The sequence below is a fragment of the Danio rerio genome, chromosome 11 (assembly GCF_052040795.2).
Source record: "Danio rerio strain M-AB ecotype USA chromosome 11, GRCz13ab, whole genome shotgun sequence".
NCBI lineage: Eukaryota > Metazoa > Chordata > Actinopteri > Cypriniformes > Danionidae > Danio > Danio rerio.
Window position 1 is genome coordinate 23,060,001 of NC_141031.1, and position 23,264 is coordinate 23,083,264.

Genomic DNA, 23,264 nt, shown 5'->3' on the forward strand with positions numbered 1-23,264 from the left:
GATGTCAAATGCATCTGTAGCTAAAAACCAACCAATATCAAACATTTTAATATAGAGCCCTGCTTAATAATGTTTAAAGCTGATTGCACAGTTCAATGTTTAATTTGCCATTATTAATAATAATAATAATAATAATAGTAATTTAATTCATCTTTATTTCTTTAGCGCTTTTAGATTGTAGATTTTGTCAAAACTGTTTCACATAGGAGATTATAGTAAATTGAAACAGTAAATTGTCAGTCCAGTTTTCAGTGTTGAAGTTCAGTTTAGTTCAGTTCAGTGTGGTTTAATATTCACTGCTGAGAGTTTAAAAACTGAAAAGCAAATCCATCAATGTGCAGCTCTACAGGTCCCAAACCATGCAAGCCAGTGGCAACAGCGGGGAGGAAAAAACTTCATAAATTAGTAAAAGTGAAGAATTAAAACACGTTGAGAGAAGCCAGGCTCAGTTAGGCACAACCATTTCTCCTATTGACAAACGTCTTGTGCAGAGTCCACCACAGCAGCTGCTCAGGATACGGCCTGGTCTAGGATTAGGGAAACCTCGGGAGTAATAAAAAAGATATAAGCGCAGATGCCATTCAAATTATAATGTCTTTAAGGAAGTGTTCCCGGCTTCGGTTGCCCTAAATAATGCAGTCTGACAATCATTTAGAGGATTTGGATTTCAACATTATTTGTGTATTATGTGAAGAGATGTGTCTTTAGTCTAGTTTTAAACTGACAGAGTTTGTCTGCTTCCCGAACTATCCTAAGAACGCTGTTCCGGAGTTTAGGTGCCAGATATGAGAAAGATCTACCGCCTACAGTTGATTTTCATATTCTGGAAATAATCAATTGTCCAGACTTAATTGAGCGTAGTGGACCTGAGGGGCTATTATACACCAGCAGCTCCCTGAAATACTGGGGAGCTAAGCCATTTAGGACTTTGGTAGTCAATAAGATTTTTTAATATATACAATACTTAACTGGGAGCTAGTGCAATGATTAAAAAAAACTGGAGTAATATGATAATAATAATAATAATAATAATAATAATAATAATAATAATGCAAGAACAACTATAATAATAATAATAATAATAATAATAATAATAATAACAATAATAATAATAATAATGTGGCAATGTGGTGGTGCAGTAGGTAGTGCTGTTGCCTCACAGCAAGAAGGTTGCTGGTTCGAGCCTCGGCTGGGCCAGTTGGCATTTCTGTGTGGAGTTTGCATGTTCTCAATGTGTTCGTGTGTGTTTCCTCCAGGGGGCTACGGTTTCCCCCACAGTCTAAAGACATGCGGGACAGTTGAATTGGGTAAGCTAAAAGGTGTCCGTAGTGTACGTGGGTGAAGGAGAGTTTATAGGTGTTTCCCAGTGAAAGCTTGCAGCTGGAAGGGCATCCACTGTGTAAAACATATACTAGATAAGTTGGTGGTTCATTCTGCTGTGGTGACCCCAGATTAATAAAGGGATTAAGCTGGAAGGAATTAATGAAAGGCAGTCTGTGGAAATTTATTGAAAATGTTGAATAAAGTAATTATTTGAATAAAAAAGGTCAATTTTGTGAAAATATTTTTTTAATTATTTCATATTGTGTTTAATTTTTTTTTTCTTCATGCAGAGCAACATAACAGGTGAGCACCACATGATTTCTTTCTAACATTGTGACCAATTCAGGCCAAAGAAGACTAAATCACATGCAAGCATTGTAGAAATGATAACTACTGTGCATGAAGCACAGCTTGATCTATTACAAACTAAACTACAACCCCAAAACCAACAATATTACACAAGCTTAACATTGTAATCCGCTAGAAACATCTCTGTCCACCATCACTGAAATGTCTGACAGTTTCCAAAGAGCTACAGGAAGCACTGTGCATTAAAGTGACATTTCTAACATTACATTTATCTACCATTGATTCAAATCCACCGAGAATTGACAGCAGAAGTCAGAAAGGAGGAGAAACTGGGTGCGAGGATGAGCGAGGACGTTCATTTTGTCCTTTTGATAATTGTCTTGTGCGTTGATAACCGGCCCCCACTGCAGACAGGTGTAATTGCTTTACTCTTTCACTAACGCTGCATATAATGAACCCCTGTACCTTCACAGAATGACAGTATGTGTCATTTTCCATTCTCTCAATGTACCACTTTTACACACATTCTCGCATGCATTCAGAAGAACCTACAAACACACACACACACACACACACACACACACAGAGAAAGACACACATTTGTTCTTACCTCTGCTAGTGTTTAGGTTTCCGCCTCAAGGGCTTTATTGAGATGAAATGTCAGTTTTAATGGAAAATGTGATAGAAACAATATAACAGAACAGAATATTGCCTGGATAGAGAAGTTGCAAAGGGATTGTGTGTGTGTGTGTGTGTGTGTGTATATGTGTGCATTAGTGTGTGTGTCCGCCTGCGTAATAGAATACTGGCCCTCCATGCTTTTTTGAGTTTAGTTTCCAGGCATAGATAAGCCATTGGTCTCACTACAAGAGTGAACATAAATTTTGGCAGAAGTCCATGCGTCTGTGTGTGTGTGTGTGTGTGTGTGTGGGGTATCATCAAACAGGAGGGTCCACGCACTGTAGACTCAGGGGACGTGTGGGAACACAGTTAAGATGAAGAAGTCATTTTAGGGGAAAAATGTCAGCGGTCGTACTTCAAAGGCTGTCGGGGAAAACACACATCACTGCGGCGTGTGTGTTTCTGAAGGTCACAAGTGTACCTTTAGGCACAGGGAACATGCAGCTCATTATGTGCTTGTACATTTGCAGTGAGTTCATTTGCCAGTTGGTTCTCCTGCCGCTGTGGCAGAGCGAGATTGAGGTGGCGGAAATGGCTGACGGGCCCCGACTTGTGTACATCAGGGATGAATTACAAATTACATACCGCTGTAAAGTGGTGTGGAGTTATAGGAAAGTACAGACATTTATGTATGGCTAAATAGGATGTCTTGATATCATTGACTGAAAGTTTTGCCCTGGTGATTTTTATTTAATGTGAAGTTTAGAAAAGTCCCTGTTTATGGTCACTGGGTTTCTTCTTTTTCTTTCTAATGACCATTTGGAGACTGCAGTAATAATTATGCATGTGTTGTCGGGCTCATACTCTCCTTTTTAAAGAGTCAAATATTTAATAAAAGCTCACTTATACATTATATTGTACTAATAAGTTCTATAAAATGCACGCCATAAGTTCTATAAAAATATATCACAAATATATTCTGCATAATAATAATAATGTTCAGCCAATGAACTTTACATTTATTAAGACAATTGCACATATTTAAATGCCGTCTGAAATATGTTCATGATCTTGTATTTATGACCAGTTATTTCACTTTTATGATGATATATAGGTTATTTTTCAATGCCTTGAAAATGAAATAACTGAATGTATATACACTCACAGACCACTTTATTAGGTACATAATTAACGCCAATTTGTAATCAGCCAATCACATGGCAGCAACGCAATGCATTTATGCATGTAGACATGGTCATGACGATCTGCTGTAGTTCAAACCGAGCTTCAAATGGGGAAGGTGATTTGAGTGACTTTGAACGTGGCATGGTTGTTGGTGGCAGATGGGCTGGTCTGAGTATTTCATAAACTGCTGATTTATTAGGATTTTCACGCACAACCATCTCTAGGGTTTACAGAGAATGGTCCGACAAAGAAAAAAATGCCCATTGAGGGGCAGTTCTTTGGGCACAAATGCCTTGTTGATGCCAGAGGTCAGAGGAGAATGGCCAGACTGGTTCAAGTTGATAGAAAGGCAACAGTAACTCAAATAACTACTTGTTTCAACCGAGGTATGCAGAAGAACATCTCTGAACGCACAACATGTCCAACCTTGAAGTGGATAAACTACAGCAGCAGAAGTCCACACCAGGTGTAACTCCAGCTAAGAACAGAAAACTGAGGTTACAATTCGCACAGGCTCACCAATATTGGAAAATCGAATATTGGAAAAAGGTTGCCTGGTCTGAAGAGTCTCGATTTCTGCTGTGACATTTGGATGGTGGGGTCAGAATGTGGGGTCAACAACATTAAAACATGGATCCATTCTGCCTTGTATTAATGGTACAGGCCGGTAGTGGTGATGTAATGGTGTGGGGAATGTTTTCTTGCCACACTTTGGGCCAATTAGTACCAATGAGCATCTAGTCAACACCATAGCCTATTGTTGCTGACCATGTCCATCCCTTTCTGATCACACTGTACCCATCTTCTGATGGCTACTTCCAGCAGGATAACGCACCATGCTATAAAGTGCAAATAATCTCAGATTGGTTTACTCAACAGTCACCAGATCTCAAGGCAAAGGACTGTCCAACCCGGTACTAGTACCTAATAAAGTGGCCGGTGAGTGTGTGTGTATATTCATATATACATAAGCATACATAATAATAGTATTATACATAACATATATAGACAATATGTATTACAAATATAAATAAATAAATAAATAAATAAATAAATAAATAAATAAATAAATAAATAAGAAAAAATGTTCCTCATGTGGATTGCAATACAAGCAAAGCACAGAGAGACATAAATCACTTTGTGCCACTGGAATGTACAATGTAACAAATACACTCAAATATATGACAAGATGTTTGCCTTGACATGTGAGTTATGTCTTAAATATAAACATAAACAGTTTATTAATTAATAATTGTAAGTATAGATTTGTGCATCTAATTGTTTAGTAATCATTCTTAATTTGACTGCATAGTCACTGCAGTGATAGTAGGTATGTTGTCAAAAGAATGTATCCAAGGTCAAAATACTTTTTGTTTGGCTGTCTAGGAAGACTTTTAATAATAGGTCTGTATAATGTATATGGGGATAAAAGGTCTGTGGGTGGAAAAGCCATGTAAAGCCAAAGTAAACATCCCACAACAGTGTTCTTCTCATCTTCTCTCCCTACAAAATCAAACAAATGGCCATATTTCCAGCTGCTAAATGTAACCCTTTTCATGTTCAGAGCTAGTCTGCAGCGATGGTGCAACTTTCATATAATGTATTACACTAGATGTGCATGCCTTTCAGTAATTATATGCTATATGTATTTATATTTATTAGCTAAACACATCCACCCAGCTGTTGCAGCTTTTGTAACAGTGGGAGTGAGGATATCAGGCTGCGTGACAGAATAACCTGTAATTTGTATTAAATTCATACACTATTCCATGGTGCATGGTGCACCATTTGGGACACAACTATTTGTTTGAGACACATTAATATGCCATTTTATAGTAGTAGTAGAACTTTCGAGAGGAAAACCGGAAATTAGTTTGAGGCTTGCTGTTGCATTCAGTCATAGCTCATGGATTACATTGTCTCCGCAATACTGAGGTATTCAGAATAGCCTACAAGCATACAAATGGGTAGAACTATTGGTGTAATGCTAGAATAGTAATCAGATTTTAGCCCATGGTTTTGTTGAATTGTACACCAGCATACTATTCTTACTCTTTCTCCAGTATGCAGTATTGTAAAGGTGTTGAGCATGTTTAAATGGAATAACCATTTGACCACACTACAATACTGATCTTTTTTTCATTAATGAACTGCAATTTTGATCATTATTCTTGACAAGCATTAATATGTTTTCAAACACACACACAAAAAAAATAATAAATATTATATATAAATAAATATATATATATATATATATATATATATATATATATATATATATATATATATATATATATATATATATATATATATATATATATATATATATATTTTTATATATTAAAGGCACAGTTCACCCAAACTGAAACTTTGATCATCATTCACGTCTTTTACTTTTTCCAACCCTTTTTGGCTTCCTTTTTTCTGTTGTAAACAAAAATAGATTGTGAACAAAGCTCTAAAACGGTAACCATTCACTTTCATAGTATTCATTTATTAATTTTGGTTGCAGTTATGCATATTTTGTAAAAAAAAAAAATCTATTTTTGTCTTTAACAAAATAAACAAATGTATAAAATTTTGTAACCACCTTCAGGTGACTAAATAACGAGTGATATTTTATTTTGGGGTGAACTATCCTTTTAAAAATGTATATACTGTAAGCTTTCAATAAAAGTGATAAATGGTTACTAATGAAATATGTAATAAATTGTCACACTAAATATTGCACTGTAAAGAGTTTAGCAAACTATCATTGGAAGCTTATACATTACATAAATCCTGTTATTTCTTGATTGAGCGATTGAATCATACATTCCACAGAATATAAAAGTAAAACTACTGCACAATTGTAATTGTTAATTTACAGTGTGCTAAATAAGTTGTGCCATTGATATTGTACATATTATCAGTAATACTGTAAAATTTACAACCAAAATTGGTAGTAATGCTGTAAATTATATAGCAAGTTTCAGTGTACACTCACGGGCCATTTAATTTTGTACACCTGTCTAACTGCCTATTAACGCAAATCTCTAATTAGCCAATCACATGACAGCAACTAAATGCATTCAGGCATGTAGGCATGGTCAAGGTGATCTGCTGCAGTTTAAACCGAACATCAGAATAAGGAAGAGAGGTGATTAAGTGACTTTGAATCTGGCATGCTATTTGCTGTTAGACAGGCTGCTCTGAGTATTTCAGAAACTGCTGATCTACTGTGATTTTCATGCACAACCATCTCTAGGGTTTACAGAGAATGGTTCGAAAAAGAAATAATATCCTGTGAGCAACAGTTCTGTGGGTGCAAATGCTTTGTTGATGTCAGAGGAGAATGGCCAGACTGGTTCCAGCTAAAAAGCAACAGTAACTCAAATACCCATTTGTTACTTCCAAGGTAGCAGAAAACCAGACCCAGTGCCACTCCTGTCAGCTAAGAACAGGAAACTGAGTCTACAATTCGGGCAGGCTCTCCAAAATTGGAAAATAGAAGATTTGAAAAACGTTGCCTGGTCTGATGAGTCTCGATTTCTGTTGCGACATTCAGATAGTAGGGTAAGAATTTGAAGTCAACAACATAGAAACATGGATCCATCCTTCTTTGTATCACCAGTTTAGGCTGGTGGTGTAATGGTGTGGGGGATATTTTCTTGGCACAATTTGGGCCCATTAGTACCAATTGAGCATCGTTTCAACACCACAGCCTACTTGAGTATTGCTGCTGGCCATGTCCATCCCTTTATGGTCACAATGTAACCATATTTTGATGGCTACTTCCAGCAGGGTAAGGCACATGTCATAAAGCATGAATCATCTCAGACTGGTTTCTTGTACAATGAGACAATGAGTTCACTGTACTAAAATGGCCTCCACAGTCACCAGTCCTCAATCCAATAGAGCACCTTTGGGATGTCGTGGAATGGCAACTGCTTGATGCTATCATGTCAATATGGACCAAAATCACTGAGGAATATTCCCAGCACCTTGTTAAATCTATTCCACGAAGGATTAAGGCAGTTCTAAGGGCATAAGAGGGTCCAACTCGGTAGTAGTAAGGTGTACCTAATAAAGTGGCCGGTAAATGTCTATGTATTATACAATACTGTTAGTAGTCCATGTTACTTTATTTGTTTATTTAGCTTCTCTTAAACATAATTTGCTTATTTTCCTCACTCAGGCTTTTTGTAGTAATTAATTCCCTCTTCTTGCTGATCTATTATTTTAATCTGTTGTATGAATAACGGGGGTTATTGCAACTAGCACATTATTGCCTACTGGCTCATCTTTATTCATGTGCACTCAAACCTCAGCAAAGCCCTGAGCAGACAGTTTGTGTCCTTGGTTTAAAGTAGCGATTTTAACTTTTAATTCTGTGCAATGTAACTTTAAACACATCTAACCATGTTACATTAACCCTGGCAAGAAACACAAAACAAAACAGCGGTGGTATTAAAACGCCACTCAAAAGCAAGCTCGGGGTTTGAAACGAAGTCATTTTGTCGTCTCCTAATTCCAAAATTCAGTTTTGTCCCTCTCATTGCCTTCAGTCATGGAAAGCTTTCATCCCTTTGCTTTTCATCACCCTCACTCTTGTGTGTCAGGTGCGTGTGGTTTTTTGTATTCTGGCAAGTGTCTGCGCTCGAACACAGCTCGAAATGTTTAAAAGCTTTGCCATTTTTAAGATGAAAGAGAACAAAAAATACTACAGCACTTAAGTACGGCCTCCACTTGTACAGTTTATCTCTTCCACGACCAACTCAGGTGCTCAGGTTGCACTCGTTTATTTCTTCCCAGGGAACGAAGGCGCTAAGATCAAAAAGAAATATATTCATGTATTTTTCAGAAAGATAATAGGATGCATTGCACTCCGCTGTGGCTTTTGTTGGAAGTTTGCATAATCCTCGCAGCAATATATTCATTATGAGGTTAATAATTTATTAGCAGTCTTGTTGATGAAATGCCTCCGAGACGCTTCAGCAAATGTTTGCTGTGATGTTGCCGTTCCCCTTTATTAGTTGTATTAGTCTTAGCTTAACCTTATACTTTTTGCATTCATGTGAAAAAAAGTAATTGTTGTGTTTATGTAACTCAGGATGGGAGGGAGGGTGTCGAATATGATGCAGAATGATATACTATTGGTCAAATTTTGCGATAATATAATATATAATATAGTATAAAGTGTAATATATATATATCAGATATTATTGCAATTTTACATTTTACTTTCCCAACTATTAACTAGTGACTTATTGCCTGCTTATTATTGAATTGACTAATTATTTGTAATTATAAACTATATAATCTGCACCATCATATTCTACATCCCCAATTATATCTAGTACCTAACTACTTTTCTAACTTGAATTAGGCAGAACAATATGTGTTTCTATACAAATGCTTTATTATTATCAATTGGTATGACCAATTCTGTTATTGGTCCTATAGTAATATTGTAATGGTAATATCATGTAATGTAAAGGTTCAATTAGTTAAGTAAAGGATAAAGTATATCCAGGAGGTATTTATCACAGAATAAAGTCAGACAGGCTTATCGGCATACCATTGCAAAGCAGAGAGCTGTTGTATAAGACTGAAAGGCTTTATTTGGTGTAAAAGTAACTCCCTGGATGTACATTATTCTGTTTATTACATGCCTACTTGCCACAAAATGTAAAATTAAACACAAAACATTATTCTGAATGGCAATAATTTATTTATTTATTAATTATAAGGCAAAACCAGCTGAAACTAAGAAACAAAACCAGCTGAATGGAACCTGCACTAAGCTATGCATTTTTCAGTCACAAGATCTTGCCAAGCAAGCATATATTTAGATTTGAGTGTATTTACTAATGGTCAAGATGATTCAAAGTTTCCTAATGAGCCTGTGTTTTTCGGAAGTTTCACCTTGGAACATTGTAACTAACCAGTCAGAATCAAGTAATCCAGACAGTAATAATTCTTGCTAACTCACAGTGCACTAAGGGATAATCATATGCTTGTCAGGCGCTAAATGTTTTGAAATGCTTGACGTGGAGGGATAGAACCACACATGCAACTGAAGTGCATTCTGAAATAACAGCCACTGAAACTAAAAACTCATCCGGGTACTTCAGATCTTCTTCATTGTCAATTAATATGTTCACAATGGGCTTTTCTGTCACGCTGCTTCATTTGACTGTTTGGCGCCATCTTGTGATTGAATATTATGTAGGCTAGTGTATGCTCCATTCAGCTGGTTTTGTTTCTATCAGCTTTACCTTTAATGTGATAATTAATAAACTATTATGGGTCAGAAGAAAATTTGTGTCTTAAGTTTTGTGGCAAGTAACGGTGTAATACATGTCTGCCTTATATTTAATAACAATAATAACATGTAATTATTAATATTATTATTATTATTATTATTATTATTATTATTATTATTAGTAGTAGTAGTAGTAGTAGTAGTAGTAGTAATAGTAGTAAACAAACAATAGGTTTCTCTTATCCAAAATATTGACCTGATCATAGTATTTGCAAAGTCACACTGATCAGGATGTCACACTGACATTTGAAATGTGTGCTAGAATATGATCCATTTGTAGAAAATGAAGAGGGAAACAAGCCTGTTGGGTTTCAAAAGACGTCTCCTTTTTTTTTTTTTTTTTTTTTTGTAAGAGTGTACATGTGTGTGTATTGGTGTCTTTTTAGTGGACTCAAGGGACACGAGGGAACACAGATAAAGATGAAGACGTTATTTTAGGGGAAAATGCCAGGAGTTGTACTTCAAAGGCCTTCAGAAGCACTACACCGACCACAGCAGAACAGCACAGTTTTCCCACTCCGAGGGCTTTTAATAAATGCATTCAATCTTACGCGTTTATCTTCAGCTTTATTACTTTGAACTGCTTCTCCCACAGGAGCCAAGACAACGCAACAGCAGTCTAGAGTAATAAATTACTTAAAACCATGCACATTATTGAAAACCTGCTTGGTTTTGAGGTAAAAATGCAGGATTGTTGCGCAAACTACACGACCCTCCTTCGACCGCCCTGTTTTTAAGAGAGGTGAGAGTTGTAGAATAACTGAGCAATTAACCTTCTTATTGTCTCAGAATACAGGTAACAACCCACGAGACCTGCGGAAACAAAATAAAAACATGGCGAGCTCCAGACGAACAAACTGTTTCTTATCCCTTGGTTCTCATTCCCAGCATTACTGTTAATTAAAGCCATGCCATCTCTCTTACTTTCTGCTTCCTTTTCCCCCGGATAAAGCGTAATCATAACCTGTCATGTCCTGACTACATCAAAAGGGTAATGTTTTTGGTCGCTTGTGTTTTAATGGTCCTGTCAAGGCTGAGGAAAAACTAAGGCATGCAGAGTCACAGATAACACAAAACGCCATAATTAGATTTCAGCTTATAAAATCATGATTTCCATTTCCTTCTTGGCCGCACATTTATTTATTACCCATAAAAGATTTTTCACAGGAGAAGCCGCTAGTCTGTTTCATAAAAACAGTTTTTCAGTTTGGTATATGAGTGATTCTTCAATTAGACAGTGAGAGTCGAATGCCTTTTATGATTTTAAAGACAAAATGCTTTTAAGAAAATCAATCTGCTATTAAAAGTGCCATTCGGAATCTGTTTCATCCTTCTGTTCTATATGCTTTTGTTTATGAAGGATGCATTGAGTTGATCAGAATCGACAGTGAAGACATTTACATTGTTAGGAAGATATTTCAGATATGCTGTTCTTTTGGAGTTTCTATTCCTCAAAGAATGATGAAAAGATTGTCCGTATTAATAATAGTACTAATGAATGTTTTCTTGAAGAGTGAATCAACATAATAGACTGGAATAACTGCTGGTTAATCAAATCAATTAGCAAATAAGATTTTACAGTAGTACAATAGAAATACTAATTATTACATTACAATACCACTGTTTGTGGTGAGTTTTCATTCATTTTTTGAAATACATGCAGCTTTGGTGACTATAAAAGAACACTTGAAAACATGATTGCATATGTGCCCAGCAGGCACAGAACGTCAAAATTGTTGTACTCCAACGTCAAGGGATGTTGCATTTTTTTTGGAAATTAAAATCAGGTTGACGTCAGGGCAATGTCAGTGTCCAACATCGGACAGTCATTGCACTTTACTGCGCAACTTACAAACAACCAGATATACATGTCTAATGATGTTACTGACCACTATGACGTCTATTAGACATTGAATTTTGGTTGTCATACCTGATGTATAAATGTCAGTTTTTGATGTCAATATGATGTTGGTTTAAGATGTTGGCTCTAGGATGGACTTTGGTCACTTTCCAACACAACCTGAAGTCAACAAAATATCAACATCATTTTTCATTGTTATTAGACATCAAAATAGCATTGTCTTAGACTCTGGCGACCTAAATCTAATCTACTAATAATGTCTTATGATGTTGTGTGTCTTCTGGGTGTAGTTATTAATAAAAGTTAAGGAAATTAAGTTTGAGTAACCAAGTTAATATTTGAGTTAATACTGTATGTGTTGAGTTATTATTTGCTTTATTCTATAAAAGTCAACTTTACCTCCAAATTTCCAAATTGTGTTTATTGTGATCATTGTTATTCCATTAAATGTAAATTTCTTAAGATTTTTAAGTTTAAAATAAGAGTTTTGTATCTGTGAAAATATGCCACCTTTTTAGTTTAATGAAAAACAAATGCTTCAAAGTACTTTTAAAACTTAATTTTAAAATTAAATTTGATTTGCACAATTAAATGAATGCTTATCATCTGCCATTGAATCAGTATTTTATTCATTTTACATTTAAAACATTGGTGTTGTTTTGTCAAACAGATTGATTTAGATATCTGAAATCTGAAACAAAAAAAAATCTTCTAAATAATTATTTATACATTTATTTAAAAATGTTAAGGAATTTGTTCTAAAAGTTATTTTCTGAAAAAAATGTCAGTTGTTTTACTCTTTTACACTTATTTTAACAGCTACATACACTGTTAAATCCAACAGTCAACTTTATCAAATGAAATGAGTGTAGTAAACTCAAAATTAATGTAAGTTAATTCTAATAATTTGTAAAGAGTTTTGAACTCAGTGTTGAAGGGAATGACTTATTTAAATACCCTAATTACTTCATCTTAAATGGATAAGTTCACAGTACACATAGATTAGTTTTTTTTGTGGTTGTTTTTTTTTAACTCAAGTGGTTTGTAGCAATTGGTTTCCTCAAACGGTTTGAGTTGCCTTAACTCTTTTGGGATTTACAGTGTAACTATAAATAACAAATACAGATAAAGTTGGATTTATTTTTACGTTTTAAAGAAATAGTTTACCCAAAATTGTAAATTCTGTCATCATTTACTCACCCTTTACCTATTCAAAACTTATTTGACATTGTTCTGCTGTTAAACACAAAAGACTAGTTTCATTGACTCATTGACTTCCATAGTATCATTATGAAAGTACATTTCTGTGATCAACGGAAGAAAGACCTCAAAAAGGTTTAAAACCACACGAGGGAGAACAAATTATGAGATCATTTTCATTTTTGGTTGCACTTTGGTTGGTTGCATCTTATAAGTTGTTCTTAAGTTTAAATTTATTCCACTTTTAAATATTTAATTTATTTAGCACCTAGCAAACTCTTTACCTCTTTATATTCAATCCATTACTCACCTTTACCATCATGCACAATATCAAAAATCCACACTAACATACATCATACCCAACTCCACTTCAAGATTGATGAAGGCCATGTACTGATCCCCAGACATCTGATAAATGTTTTAACAGATGAAGTTGTAAAAAAAGTTATATTTTTTAAGATCAAATGTGGCAAGGATAAAAAGAATCAGCCATATATACACACACAGTAGGAAAGATCACCTAGTGTCAGCTGATCCATCTTACTTTATCATTGCATATGAAGCTGCGAGTCAGATATGAGTGTGATTCAGCAAATGGAGGGTCTCCGAGGTCATCCTTTATGAACATTTACTTTAGAATAAGACCCTTAATTCTGCAGCGCTTCAGGGATTCTGTCCAACCTCTGTATGATTTAAGAAAGTTTAGTAAATGTCAGGTTTCACATTTAATGTTCACACTTTCCTGTTTTTATCTGCTCCATTGACCGGCTGTGGGCAATGTGTGCAGACCGAGGATTAGAAAAGCTGACCTTGGTTAAAGGCTTTTCTGCTTTAAGGCAAGAGAATGCTAGTGAATAGGGAAAAAATCACTAATAGTTGTCACCATACTTTCCTGTTGATTGATATATTAAAAATTGCAAGATTTGTTTTTTATACTGTAAGCTTTAAATATGCAAATTATGCATTGATTCATTAAATATGAGCTCATTTGTATTCATTTCTAGTGAAACAATCTGAATAAAAATTTTAAGATCTTTAAAATTCTTGTTTGTTTGTTTCTTTCATTGCTTGTATGTGTACATGTTAGAGTAAAGAGTTTTAAAGAGTGGATTGTTGGTTGTCTTTTCATCACACGTCATTTTGCATGATTGCCAACAGCCCAAAAATAGATTTCTTTTTTTCACAGTTTTTTGTTAAATAAAATGTTTTGTGTATTCAGGGAAAGTATTTATTATTTATTATAAGTGTGTAAGTTTAATGCAAGAGAAAAAAAAATCATTTTGAGAAAACAACTTTTAAAGGGGACATTGGATACTCATTTACACAAGTTTATGTGATTATTTAAGGACTTAACAAAAAGTTAAAAGTTTTTAACTTATTTTGGTTTAATTTGTAAGAACAGTTTTAAGCACAGCGGTTCGAACTGTAGTTCTGCCGAGGGACTAAAAAGTTATCAGTATTGATGGTAAAAAACTGTACATTTCTAGTCAAACCATTCTTCTGCAATCTCATACCAAAAACGGAAATAAGGGAAGTATTAATAGCTATAAATGTGGGAGAGCGTTGATATTGATTGTTTTGTATTGCTATATGGAACAATTAAGTGTTGATGTTGAATCAAAAGTAATTCACAAATACTTGAAAATGAAATGATTTAATGACAATAATTCTCTATGGTTACAACTGAATTAATAACAAAATATTGTATAAAATGATAAAATATGAAATGATAAAACGTATAAATTGTACCCAGCTTAAATGTAAAATTAAAGTTACCAGAGGTAGAAGGAGTGACACAGAGGGAGGGAGAGAGAGACAAAGAGAGCAGGCCCAAAAGCCTGATTGCAGTAGAGTCAGAGAAGATAGACTCTAGAGGAGAAGAGGAGCAGAGCAGGAGAGAAGCAGGCCAGGAAAAGAGAGGGCAAGAAAAGAGACAGAGCCCAAGTTTACCACCTATTTCGTATCTTTCTTGACCATGTGACCACCAATGCTGAGACATTCAAACTGACCAATAAACATTTCACAACATCATAAAACCCCCAAAGTCCGCACAACAGGCCCTGATCTTGCCTTTGGAGTCAGTATGGACCTTCTTGAATCAAAAAGACATGTTTTGTCATGTAAACAAATGCATATGATAATTTAGCCTCTTACAAATTGTAATGTAATGTAAAATTGGTAATGTAAATAAACATCTTTTTTATCTTATAGTGAGTCTTTTTCAACCCAAGCTCATTGTTGATATGTTCTCCTGTATACATGTCTGGAAAGCGCAAAATACATTCAAGGAGATTTTTTTTTTAAGTTTTTGTTTTCACAATTCCATAAGAGGTCACGGTTTATGATTTTTTTTTTTTATTTCAAATTTCTCTTGCGAGTGCCATTTTTCATGTTGTTCTCACATAAATCCACCAGGGGCTGCTGTCGACTGACTGACTGACTGACTGACTGACTAATCGATCCCCCTGCCCATCCCTTTACCTAAACCCAACCAATAGTGTTTTCAAAAGCACAGATTAACCTGTCCACCGCCTTCCCTAAACCCAACCAACTGTTTTCAAAAGCAGTCCAGAAAAAGAAAAGCCATTGTGGCCACCTGATTTTTACCATGTTTTCACCCAGTTATTTACTTGTTTATTTGATTTTTTTTTCTTTTTTGTTTTTTTTTACCTACTTTCTGAAACCATTCTTTGCCCAACTGGAACCCCGCTCTCTGCCAACTCCTGTTTTTAAGCAATCAGCTGGTAGTGCGAAAAGATACAGAAGCCATCAGCGGCATCACATCGCCCCTTAGCAATTGTTTTAAAGATAAAATGCAGCCATATATAGCTCTGGCTGCATAATTCACGCTCTCCAGGAATGTATACAGAGTACATTTTTACAATGAGCCCGTGTTGACTGTTTTGATTCATATCTCTTTAAGTGCTAATGAGTTGCTCTCTGAGGCAGCAGGATTAGAAATGGTGATCTGTTCTTGAGGAGCAGCTAAACCAAGCCTGAGCTTCTGCTTGAACTTTGTCTGTACATTAAGGTCACACGGAGTCATCTCCTGCACATACAGTATGATTATTGCATATAATTGTTTCTTGACATTGCCGCTTGTCATAATCAATGCAAAAATGTAAATAAACAAACATTTACACATTCAAAAAGTGACACTTTTGTATTTAACTAATGCTCAGCTAGGCAGTCTGTGAAAACCAACAACATGACACTGACAAACACAACTTTGCACAGATCTGCACCTGATGCTAAACACAAGTGAACTGAAACAGGTGTTTGCTAAACTTAAAAAAACGCATAAAATATATGAAATAACATTTTAAAAATGCTTACATCTTTCTGACAAATTCTAGGTACAGTTAAATTCTTTAAATGGAAGTTTGAGTTCAGTTTGTAATGTCCAAGGCCATGAAGCAATCCGGTTTTGTACACACAGGCAATTTACTTCCTACTCTTTCTGGGACTTTTTCTTCCAATAAAAAGCTACTCAAATTTGCTTATGCCACTTTTAAAGCTGAGATTCTATATGAGGGTACCTGTGAGCCTCATATAAAGACAAGGGGCCCTATCATACACCTGGCACAGTGTGGCGCAAGGCGCGGCGCAATAGTCTTTTGGTAGTGTCAGCTTGGCGCAAGAGTCGCTTTGAGGCGTTGCGCTATGCTGTTTAAATAGCAAATGCATTAGCGCTCATTTGTGTGCCCATAGGCGTTCTGGTCTAAAAAGGAAGGCGTTCTGAGGTGGACCGCTGGTGCATCGCTGTTTTGAGAAACTATAATAGATTTTTCTTTGACCAAAACAAACCCGGTCTAAACTCCAGCGCAGAGTTGCGCCTCGCTTACGCACTGCTTAATACGCACAAGAGAGCAATAGGCAAATATCTTTACATATGAAAAATAAATAAATATTAAGGATATATACAGGATATAATAAGAATAGATATAGAATATGAATATAAAGGATTAAAATATTACAAAAAACATTATTTTCTTGCCTACATAAATATGAAAAATCACTGCTTTTATGTCTTCTTCATCTCGGGAGGCTTTTTCAGTTCATTCATAACAATTTGCTTTTGTATAATGTTATTATTATTAGCAGTATTATTTAATATATCCATATTTATATTTGTTTTATTAAAAACAAGCTTAGAGTTGCCCACCTGCAGGTTTTAGACCATATGGGGGACAGCATGTGTTTTAGGATATAACTCAGGTTTTTGAGCACATTTTGTTATTATTATTCATTTATTCGTTTGCTGGAAATTAGAACTGAATTTAGAAATAGTTTTGAAACGAATATTTGCGCTTAACAAACAAAATAATTTATTTATAGACTAATTGATGTCTGTGCGTAAAGGGTTCCCTATCCAAGAGCGAATGTGAAAGTAGTTCCATTATCTCTTCTCACGCAGTAGATGCTCTGTTTAACAGTTTTCTGTTAAAAGACTGTTAATTGTTAACTGTTTGCTTGTGAAATGCTCAATTTTTCCACTTAGACTTACTTTGCGTCCTGTAAATAGCGAATGCGCTCTTGGCGCGACGCAGCTGACTCTTAAAGGGAATGTGAGATGAGACTCTAATTGGTTTATTCTCAAAACACACCTATAACTCATTAAGAAAATAAACTCAACCCTTTTAGAACATGCGCCGCGGCGCAAGGCAGATTTCCCGTCTTTAAATTTGCAAAAACGCGTCCTGACACGCCCTGAAAGCGTCTGCGCCCTGGGTTTTGCGCTCTGCGCATGGACCATCAAAATAGAGCATCATTAGCCATTTACTATCTGTTTACAAACAATGATTTTTTATTTTTATTTTTTTTGGATGCTGGCAAAAATGTATTTGGGATATTTTCTTTTAATTACGCTAAAAACACTTTAGGATTTCATCAAAATGAAATTACTGTCTTTTTGTGTCTCTCAGTCCTGTGTTACACGTAGAGACATCATAAAAAAGTTCATGCTTAACTCACTTTTAAAGAACAGAGTAACCCTTCCTAGAGCAAGTCTTTCTTTACATTTCATCCAGATCAGCATATATTGACTTTGAGCTACTGTAGCCTCTATATTCTCCACTATAATCTTTACTGCAAAGGTTAGAGCTGTTTGGGAAATGTTAATGATGGGCCACATGCCATACACGTTCTGCATGGTGAAAGATTGCTGTGTGTACAGTAGTATGATGAAAAGTATGAACAATATGCTTTAAGTTTTTATTTATTGCAGTATGACCAGGCCTGGTGGACGAACGTCCTTAAGATGTTGTTGTAGACTTATTTTAGGATCAGTCCTCCTGGAGCCTTGCTGAAGGGCACAACACTAATGGATCCTTTTAGGGAATGACTGAACAAACTGCTGCTCACCAGCACTGATATCAACGAAACCATCCGGGGGATAGTAGAGCTACTAACTGTAGTCGAACGTGTTTTAGTTTTAACTTTTTCTTTTTTTTTAAATTGTGCATTATTATATTATATTATATTATATTATATTATATTATATTATATTATATTATATTATATTATATTATATTATATTATATTATATTATTATAGTTTTTTATTTTAATCAACATAAATTGTATTTTGGATAAAGATAATTCAGGCAATGATATAAAGTATGGCATGAAATAGCAATTAATACTAAAACAATTATATAACAATATTAAAACAATTTAAAAATTATTCATTCCATATAAAGCACAATGGCTGCATCCGAAATCGCCTACTACTCAGTAGGTACTGCGTTTGACTACTCGACCATTAGAAAAGTACATTCTAAGCTGTATGAATGTTTGCAGTAATAATGGATCTCAGACGTACTAAATCCTCCATTTTGTCATGATGACGTGACCTACCCAAGTCAGTTGCATCACTTCTCTCCCATTTATGAATTCTCTCCAGGGGCATCATGGGATAGTGTAGCGTTCATCCAATGCACACTTTAGAAAATAGCAGGACTTCCAGGTACTTCTAGCATGCCGTTCATTCATTCATTTTTTTTTTCGGCTTAGTCCCTTTATTAATCTGGGGTCAACACAGCAAAATGAAACGCCAACTTATCCAGCACGTTTTACGCAGCGGATGCCCTTCCAGCCACAACCTATCTCTGGGAAACATCCATACACACTCATTCACACTCATACACTGCGGACAATTTAGCCTAACCAATTCACCTGTACCACATGTCTTTGAACTGTGGGGGAAACCGGAGCACCCGAAGAAAACCCACACGATCGCAGGGAGAACATGCAAACTCCACACAGAAATGCCAAATGACCCAGCCAAGGCTTGAATCAGCGACCTTCTTGCTGTGAGACGACAGCACTAACTACTGTGCCACTGTGTCGCCTCTCACATACTATTTTCTATGAATTTAGACATACTACTCTGCTTGCATACTGTTTTTTCATACAAATGAAAGTATTTCAGACGCAGCCAATGACTTTGATTACATTTAATAATTTTTTATATCGACTTGTACAAATAATCTGATTCAAAATAATGAAACCACTCTTACAGGGGGACTCATGTTATCCTTTATTCATTAGAATTTAAAAAAAAATGCTGATTAATTTGGGAATTCAGTGAACAAATCATTTACTACTGATTCACAAAGCTGCCTACTGGTAGAGGATGCTCAATAATCTCGTTTGGCAATACTGTGTTTAAAATGCAAGTTACTAGATTTTTACTCACTGTAAAAAATTTCCAGGTTTTCACAACAAGTTACTGTAATTTTTCACAGTAAATTACATTAGTATCCCTTCACAGTATTTAACTGAAAAATTCACAGTAATATGTTGTATTCATAATTTTATTGTGAAATTACGGCAGGTAGCATGATTACAGCAAATTACTGTGAAAAAGACTATATTTTGCACGTTAGTTATAGAAATTCAAACCTTTTTTTAATTCAACGTAGAAATTAATACAAATTACTTTTAACAGATAATAACAGAATGTTATAGCCCCCAAAACGATTTGGTTACCAACATCTTTTTGGTTGTACTGCACCATTATTTAATTTTTTTTACAGTTAACATAGAATATGAAATAATATTTAATGAACATATCTGTGTGTTTAGCCAAAACATAATAAACTGGAATAAAAAGTAATTAATTAATGAAACCAAAGACTGTTAAACAGCCAAAAATTATTTCAATGTCAGGGTAAATGTCTGCTTTAGACGGTTTCATGAGTATTGGGCACCTGTCATCGCCTGGAGGTCACTAATCTCAGAATTATATATATATATATATATATATATATATATATATATATATATATATATATATATATATATATATATAAACCACAGATTAGAGTTTTAAACAACTACATTATAGCATGAAAAACAGTTAAAACTTCATTTTCTGACGCATATAGAGCCATCGAAGACGGGGCAATTGTCCCAATGTCTAGCCTGAAGACAGGCGCCTCTCGGCGGATACATGAGTAATGAGCGCCGTTACCGCCTGGAGGTCATAGATCTCCGCTACCGGCAAAACACACTTAAAATTACACACAATCTTTACTAACAATCCACAGATTTTGGTTTTGAAGAACTACATTCTCGCATGAAAAAGTGTTAAAACTTTATTTCATTACATATTAAAAGCAATATTTATAATATTATGTGCCTTCTCATCCACCATTACAGCTTGATGCAGCTTGGTGCGAAATGAATCCTGGGAGGAAAAAATAATAATTCTCAATACACTCCAAACGAACTTTATTCTGATTGTTAAAGTCAGAGATATGTAATATTTTGAATGGCGAAGAAAAAAATTAACTTTATATTTCAATGAATATATCACTTTTGCACTGCTTCGGTTCAAGACTCGTGTGACATTGAATCAGATTCAGATATTTTATCAGACGTGTTCATAAGCTCATAGTCATCAACATGCAATTTGTGTACAAGCAGTACACGAACCAAGCAATATGATGAAATATTAATGAATTATATGTCTGCGTCTAACAATATTATGCAAAATGGAATCGGTTTCAGGCGAATTCGACTCTTTACTGTTCACTTAAAGGAGCCGATTCATTGAACAGAACTGACTCGACTGCAAACAAGCGCCATCACCACAGACAACGCCTGAGTCGTCTCTTCACCCAACGAATTCTTCCTCGGTAAGTGTTAAAATGTGACTTTTGTCCGTTAAATGATTGTTGTATGTGTATTTCTGTATAGTGCATGTCATTTAACTGGAATTTACCGAGTACTTTGGTTGTACTCGCACATACAGGGTTTAAGCGCGCCTTTTTTTAAACAAGAAATTAACGACGCAGATGGTGATTGTAGTGTTTTCTGAGGTAACATAGGATAACGTTAACGTTAGTTCCTGAAAAAAGAAAGGGAATTTTCTTTAATTAACTTCTTGTTAACTGCATTTTCTGTTTCAGTACAAGACTGAAGTAAAGGTGAAATGACTGTGACGTTAAGGTAAGCTCTGGCTTTCACTTAAGTTAACGTTACGGTTAGTCACCATCATGTACGTTAATTTTGTTCACTGTTACGTTAACGTTAAGTTAGTTAAATAAACTAAACTCATTATGAAACAAGTCTTAACTGTTTTATTAAATGAGGCTTCTAATACAATTCAGTTGTATTATTTTAAACTAACACAGTACATATTGTATATTTCTCACTGGTGTTAATGCATTGCTAGCATTTACAAATGAGAACTAATTGTATATTGTCACTAACTGTAGATTTTATTCTTTGGTGTTCAGGTGTACCTGATAATAGCTGAAGTGTGAGGTGAGTGTAAATTCTGATCACACAAATATAACCTAAATTCATTATCACAATCTAAACCTATATATATATATATATATATATATAGAGAGAGAGAGAGAGAGAGAGAGAGAGAGAGAGTGTGTGTGTGTGTGTGTGTGTGTGTGTGTGTGTGTGTGTGTGTGTGTGTGTGCGCGTGTTAGGTTGAGTCTTATTCTACTCTTATTATATTCATATTTTTTTGCAGCCACAGCCACTGATGTTGAAACACTGATGCCAATCACCCCTCTCTTGATTATTAAAGGTAATGTTGAACCTTCTTCGTTTTTATTAGATTTTTAAATGTCAGGTTTTTCACAAATTTGTTGTGAGCAGTTTCTTGTACAAACTCTTTTTCTTCTTCCAGAAGTTCCACCAGTACTTCCAGTCGTAGTAAATATTAGACAAAGATTTTTTTAAACTATAGTTTTTATTTTTATTAGCAATTTTACTGGGCATGTGTGTTTGTTTGCTTGGTTTTTAATAAGCAGAGCATGGAATGTCAACTTTGTTTCTACAAACAAATGTAATTATTCACAAACATCTCTAATTTAGTCTTTCTTTCCCCAGCAGTGCAACATCAAACAAACAGTCTTATTCCTTGGAGGGTTGAGTGGTCATTGGACCTCACCTGGATTTAACGACTGACTTTGGATCTGGTCTGAAACTGAAGTATGCTGAAGATGCCTTTTGCACTCTGGAATTTAAGGTAATGTCTACAATAAATATTGTAACTGAGGGCTTGTTTTCGGGGGGTTAAACAAGGAATGTATAGGAGCACAAGTCATGACTCCCCTTGTCCCCTTGTAATAAAGGGGTGTGTTGCAGACTCAATTTGTTTGTCTGTGCTGGAGACCAGAGGGAAAGCTGTCTTTAAAAGGATGGGGCTCTTATACCATATGTGAAGTTACCTATTCAGGTGAGTGGATTACATACAAGTCATTGCAAATGCATAAATAGTGGGAATTTTTTACTGGGAAGCACAAATTAAGTGAAACTCAAAAAACGTTGAAAAATATTTGGAATATTTACAAAAAAACTTAATTGAAATGAATACAACACAAGTGCTGTATCACTTTAATCAAGTTTTTTGCAAAATTTTCCTAATATTTAAATCATGAAAAATTAGCTTAATGCAAGAAACATCCTGCTAGTATTCAAGAACAAGTGCTATGATGTACGTGTTCAATTTGCAATAAGTGTGAACCCAGCATTAGATTATAGTCTGTAAACAGAAGGTGTAAATCAAATCAACTGTTTTAAAATGCTCTGCCTAGGTCATTAAAACCACTATTTGTTGTTAGACTGTTCTTGATTGTGTGTTTGTGATGGAAATGTTTTTCAGATGTTTTTGTTTAAATGATTGCAGTTTGACTGAGCTACAGTATTGTCAGAATGTTCAAACTGAGCTAATAGTAATTTTGCTCTGTAGTGCAGCAGTATTGTCCCAGTAGTGTTGTGTGAAGCTAACTGTTTGTCTGCCCTTTTGCTTATAGGTGCTTTTTGGGCACCAGTTTGGAGATGGAAGACAGACGAAGTCAAAGAAGCAGAGAAGACACATCAACCAGCAAGTGTGTAAAATTATCAGGAAAATGATTCATGATATAGATATATATATATATATATATATATATATATATATATATATATATATATATATATATATATA

At 35.0% G+C, this 23,264-nt stretch overlaps 1 protein-coding gene and 1 long non-coding RNA gene across 5 annotated transcripts in view; both read left to right on the forward strand.

Annotated features, from left to right (window-relative positions):
• The window catches only part of cdh4 (cadherin 4, type 1, R-cadherin (retinal)), a 435,407-nt gene that overhangs the window by 124,394 nt on the left and 287,749 nt on the right, over window positions 1-23,264 (forward strand).
• On the forward strand, window positions 20,885-23,214 carry LOC147841775 (uncharacterized). Of its 2 annotated transcripts, XR_015502545.1 has the most exons (7): window positions 20,885-20,949; window positions 21,223-21,262; window positions 21,553-21,580; window positions 21,804-21,860; window positions 22,169-22,304; window positions 22,411-22,514; window positions 23,092-23,214. It is a non-coding gene; the product is annotated as an uncharacterized LOC147841775 (long non-coding RNA). The 2 variants fall into 2 exon arrangements; XR_015502544.1 differs by lacking the exon at window positions 20,885-20,949 and having other exon boundaries at window positions 21,143-21,262.